Genomic DNA, 6,375 nt, shown 5'->3' with positions numbered 1-6,375 from the left:
GTCCATCCTTCAGATAAACTATGTGTAATTTGTAGAACAGCATATTTTCCAAAGATAGCAGCAACAATATGTCATACCACATGCTTTTTATCTTACAATGTAACACTGATACTCTTCCATAAATAGATGGAATATAGTTTGTACATGGAAGACCCAGGTTCAATCCTGGATTGATCCCCAGCTGCATATGGTCTTCCAAGTGTAAGTGACTCCACCCCAACTCCAGCACAAACTAGGTGTAGCCTTTGCGAACCTCTGGGTATGACCCCAAAACTAAAAGAAAAGAAAAACACATAGAGAATATGACCCTCCCTGCCCCACTGAATCTGCTTGGGCCTCTGATTCTGGAAGATGAGACATTGCGGCCACTGAGAGTAGATCATTCATACAGAGGCCAGCTTCTACCTAGACTTTTAGAACGTTCACTCACAAGTGGAACCCAGCCATTGCACTGTGCAGAAGCCAAACAGCTCATCAACAGCCCCAGCTAATTCCCAGTCAACATCAAAACCAGATGTGAGTGAATGTTCAAATGATTCTAGGTCCAACTAGAAGTCAAACAGAGCAAAGGAGTGAGATAGACACATTAAGCCATGCCTCAATTAAAATCTGGGTGCAAAATTAGTGTCATCATTGTTTGACGACTCTGTTTCAGCATGGTCTGTTACTGTCTAATATAACTACTTAAATTCTTATCTCTGGGTCAGCACTGGGAGGAATCCCAAACTAAGATCGTGTGTAAGGTAATTCGACTAGTAACTGATGGAACATAAACTCAAATTCTCTACCCAAATCCAAGCCATGTCTACTACATTCGACTGCTTACTCACTGAGGGTATATTATGGTCTTTCAAACTGTGGTCTTCTCCCTGTTTTTGAAGTAGGCAAGAAGGCTTCATGTTCTTCACAATTATTGTTATATAATAAATGCTAAATATGAATATAAAATGGTCCTGAATATTAATGCCTCAGTTATTTTCACTGTTTTTAACTCTAACCTTCCAAGTCATTCCCAAAATTCTGGGTACTTCTGCCAATTTCAAACCAGGAGAAAACTTAACGGACATTACTGCAAAGGAGGAGAAAAATATAAATAGCTAATTATAGGCTTTAATGTTTTGCTTTCATCAGAGTATTCTCAACTGAGCGTAAAAGCTAGGCACATTTTCAACGAATCACAGATTTAAAAAAAAATTTAAACAAATAATGATTCATATAGACTTCTATCCAATGTAGAGCTTGGAATTAATGTTGCTAACTACAGAATATGAACATAAAGGAAATATACTGTAATTTCTAAAGAAACTTTCATAACTCAATGTATTAATCTTCTTAAGAGTATGTTACCAAAAACTAAAAATGCAAAGATAAAATTCAAATTATGATCCAAAATCTAATACTACTAAAATAAATTTAAAAGCAGTTTGAAAATTGTTATGCCCTAAAAATATTACCCACCACATAACCCACCTCTGCAGTACTTTCAAATAAAAACCTGCTACAGACATTAGCACATGAAAAGAATAAATCTCTAATTCTCTGCAGCATTTTGAACACAGTACGATTGTTACTTACCAGAGGTTAACTATAAGAACATCAGTTTCAAGGTGCAAAACACAAATTCTATCAAACACTTAAATCTGTCACTGTGACTTTCTTTGTAAAATATGTTGCTGCTATTTTTGTGACTACAACTTAATTGCATTTCTTTTTGTAAAATTTATTTACTGAAATAAGATCTGTTTTAACTCCCTCACTCAACCTTTGGCATTTGTCCACTTTATCCATGATTAATTTAAGATCCAGCTAGAGTTTTTCTTAACTATCTTGGCTTAATACGACACTTTACAATTGGTTTCTGGTTTACTCTTCATTAAAAACACAACGCTGATCAATAAGATACATCTTTTGAAAAATGTTAATAGAATTCAAACCATTTAGTTAGAGGTAGAATTTGAGAGAAGAGATGTCATTAAGTAAAGTATAGTTCACTTAACTACTTGACACACACAGTACTTTTACACAATTAAATTTAAGAATCATGTATTGGGAGCCCAAGAGATACTACAGAGGTAGGAAACTTACATTGCATGAGGATGACCAGGGTTTAATCCCCGGTACCCTACAAAGTCCCCAAGCCCTGTCCCGAATGATCCCTAAGCAGAGGGTCAAGAGTAAGTCTCGAGCACTGTCAGATGTGGCCTTCAAACAAAAACTGAACATCTATTGACTCCTAATTTTCTAAAACGAATGAGATACACAAAAATAGATCCCTTTAACCTAGGTTCTTGTTCTTCCTTGGGTCACAGACATTGCTCTGTATTTTGAGACAGAATCAAGAGTGCTTAATATCTCTTCCACAAGCACATGACTCCACAATTGACCCTGAGACTTCTGAGGTGCAGGGAATTCTCCCACAAAAGCCTTACTTTATATCCAAGAGATATAAGTTCACTACTATTATTCTTGTTTTCCCAACTTCCTCTAGAATGACTTATGACTTATGAAAATCAGCAGATTCTTATTTGGGCAATTACATCAGAGTCCTAGGAAAAAGCATCTGGGAGTTAGAGGCTTATTAATAGTGATTATAATCATATAATCTATGGTTAATGAGCACATGCTAGGCCTGCCTTTCATCAACTATAAATGGGTGAAGGAGTAATCAATGCATGTGCTTATCCTATGAGAATCAAATGTGCTTTTACTATGAGAATCAAATGCTGATTGGGGTTATACATACATGGTGAAGTACATGCAGCACACAATAAAGTTGTTGACTGTCCCTTTGGAGAATTGGCATTCACTGTATCACTATAACCTAAATTTGGAAGGACCTTTGGATCTTATAATCCAATCTCCTACTCTGTGTCAGAATATCCCTCCTACATCAGCCCCAACAAGAAGGAAATTCCTGCTGTGAAAAGCCTGTAATTTCTGGACCTGCAGTCCTGAGAGTATTGGCAACCAGCCACTGCAGCTGAGATCTCCCTGAGCTTGTGTCTAGTTGAAGCAAAAAGCAATAGGCAAAGAAGAGGACCAAGTATTAAAATATTTTACCTTTCTTCCCCTTTCAGATTTACCCTCAAATGTCAGCCTTAATTCTGAATTAAGTAAGAGTTCATATTCTCAGGAATAAAATATTTTCCAAAAAGGCATTCAAACAAAATAGTTGCTATTTGCTTATATATATTTATATATATTTTTATATATATTTGCATATATATATATATTTACTTTTTGGGTCACACCCGGTGATGCACAGGGGTTACTCCTGGCTCTTCACTCAGAAATCACTCCTGGTGGTGCTCAGGGAACCACAGGGGATATTGGGAATTGAAAGCGTGTCCGGCCACGTGCAAGGCAAACATCCGACCCGCTGTGCTATCACTCCAGGCCCTCAATATATTTTAAATGCCGAATACGTAAAATAAAGGTCCCATCCCCCCCTCCAAAAGTCCCTTTATACTCTTGAGATGGGAACTAGAACATAAAGGCTAAAACACACATTACAAAATTAAACTAAGAGTTCAAAATTAACATGAGATCCCAAGAGCTGACAGTTTTGGAATAATTCATTTCTATCACAATATAAACAACACATACCAGATACTTTATCCTGTTGAATAATGGGAAATCGGGAGAAGCACAAAGAAAGAACAAATTGACTAGATCTCTTTTTACTTCTTCTTATATCATTATAATACAGTTTAGAGGAACATGAGCTGGGGTTCTTTTTCATTGGTGTTGATTTGGGGGTCACACTTGTGGCTCAGGGGCTATCCCTAGTTCTATGCTCAGGAGCGACACCTGGCTCTGCTCAGAGGACCATCCACGATACTAAGGATTTTAGTACTAGGGTTGTAGGGATGTGAGGTAAGCACCGTAACCCCCATTCTATCTCCCCAAGGTGGGAATATTTTAGAAAGCAGTCGGGGATCTGTTGATCCTGAGAAAAGGTCAAGAGCAATGAAGCAGATAACATTATAAGGAGGAAAAATGATAGTACTGCAGAGCTTGGTCTTTGAAAATGTAATAATGTGCTAAAATCCAGGGAACCTGCCTCCTGGAGAATGAAAGAATATGGACAATTCATGAAATTCTTAAGGGAGAAATAAGGTTTCTGGAAACCCAGAGAAATCAATGCAATGTCTAAATGCTAGAAGGAGCACTTACTTCAGCAGCACATACACTACAATTGAAACAATGCAGAGATTAGCACAGTCCCTGAACAAGGATGATACACATATTCCTGAACCATTCCAGGGTTTAAAAATAAATAATGAATAAATTGAAGCTCCTCCTGGTTGAAATACCAAGAGATAAGAATTTCTTTTCACCTCTTTCCATTCCCCATCCTTCCTTACGCATCGTTTCTCCCTTCCCTCCCTTGCGAATGAATATGAAATATGTGCATTTCCTTGAACCACAACCATGGTGGTGGGGATGAACTGCATCACATTATACAGCCCAACATAACACAAGGCAGTTCTTACCTTTCCCACTGACAGCCCGGCTCAAAGAGAGGGACCAGGCATGCAGTCTCTCCTTTTTAATCTTCTCCCTGCCAGGAATTCCCTGCATGAAGCATTTCTAATGTATTAACCATGCTCTTGCTTTGGGTTGTCAGTGATTCCTTCAGTCTGGTTTGCCTTTTGCATAGAACTGGAGAAGGCACAGGGGTACTTCAGAACCACATAAATAAAAGCCACAGAGTGAAGACATTTAAACAAGCCAGGCATGTAACAAATGTCAATGAAATTTATAGTATCATATTGAATGCAAGAAGCCAGAGACAAAAGAGCACTTACTATATGATTCTGTTTTTCAGTTTTTAATTTAGTTTTGATTCTGGGTCCATACCTGGCAATGCTTAGGGGTTACTTCTGGCTCTGCACTCAGGGAATGCTCCTGATGGTGCTCCAGAACTATACACGATATCAAAGATCAAACCCAGGTCAGCTGCCTGCCAGACAAGTGCCTTTTCCACTGTACTCTCTCCAGCCCCTGTGATTCTATTTTTTCAAAGTGCAAAAATAGGCAAGACTGAACACATTGTTTGAAGTTAAGGAGACAGTAACTTAGAGTGGTGGGAGGTAGTGACTAGAAGGACATGTCTGAAATTATTCTATTTATTCCATTTGGTTAAAAATTATAAAAGTGTGTCCACTTTGAGAAAAACGCATATGGGGGGCTGGAACAATAGCACCGTGGGTAGAGCATTTGCCTTGCACGCGGCTGACCCGGGTTCAATTCCCAGCATCCCATATGGTCCCCTGAGCACCACCAGGAGTAATTCCAGAGTTCAGAGCCAGGAGAAACACCTGTGCATCACCGGGGTGACCCAAAAAACAAAACAAAACAAAACAAAAAAAACCAAACCACATATGGACCACTCTATGTATGCATGCTATGCTTTATAAGAAGTAAAAATAAATAAATAAATAAATAAATGGAAATCCAGCAGCATTTGCCATGTGTAGAAGCTAACCTTTAAAATAGTGACAGTGAAACAAAACAATGAAGTGAAACGCTAGCTGAATCCTCTAGCACACTAAAGGCTCCTAGTTGAAGGTTGCTTTCTATTTGCTCACTATACAAGGCAGCAAGTACCAGGGCTGTTAAAGACTCACTAGCATCAAACTGAGACTTCCTCCTTAAGGTAATTATATGGGCAGAAAGAAAATAGTAAAGGCATTGTCTCACCATATAATGCAATGCTACTTCATCTCTGGTCTAAACTCTACTTAAAGATAGCTTTTTGTCTTTTCCTTTGATCAAGTGCCATGAGTTTCACACTTGGGGGGAAATAACCCTAAAATAAACAGATGTTCCTGATACACAACTGAATGCAAGGGTTGCCTAACGTAATGGAATGTCCCAATCGATTTTAATTGAACACAAGTATTCATTAGTGCCCTTTGGATCCAGTGATAGTACTCTAGCCCTCTAGAAAACATCTGTTCTGCCATGCTAAGCATTATTTGGAGATTCTGCTGGACTTTCCTCTTAGTTCCCTTCCTTCTTACTCCAAACTGAATGTGTTTGGGGGACAGACATATTCTATAGGCAAGCACGCAAAGTGATTTACAGAATTTTTTTACTTGGGGGCAGCCTCCCCAGTAGCTGACAGGGGCACAAGGATTGCTCCTTGGCTCAGCTAGGAGAAGCCAATACTTCAATTCTCTGGCCTAGCAAAGCTGGGGTTCCCAGAGCTACCTGGGTGCACTCAGGCAGGGGCATATGGTGTTGGGGATAAAACTCAAAGCCTTAAGCATGCACGGCAGGTATGCCAGTCCTTAGAATTATCTCCCCAGTTATAAATACATTTCATTTTAAAAACTAAAATGTTGCATTTAAAAAGAAAATCCTGGT

At 38.7% G+C, this 6,375-nt stretch overlaps 1 non-coding gene across 1 annotated transcript; it reads left to right on the top strand.

The window, feature by feature from the left end:
* The first annotated feature begins 4,168 nt into the window (after positions 1-4,168).
* Positions 4,169-4,272, top strand: LOC130039506 (U6 spliceosomal RNA). The gene has a single exon (XR_008794921.1). It is a non-coding gene; the product is annotated as a U6 spliceosomal RNA (small nuclear RNA).
* Positions 4,273-6,375: the final 2,103 nt, after the last annotated feature.

The sequence above is a fragment of the Sorex fumeus genome, unplaced genomic scaffold, assembly GCF_029834395.1.
Source record: "Sorex fumeus unplaced genomic scaffold, SorFum_2.1 ptg000086l, whole genome shotgun sequence".
Lineage (NCBI taxonomy): Eukaryota > Metazoa > Chordata > Mammalia > Eulipotyphla > Soricidae > Sorex > Sorex fumeus.
The sequence above is the reverse complement of the archived record's forward strand: the minus strand, read 5'-3'. Positions and strand labels throughout refer to the sequence as shown.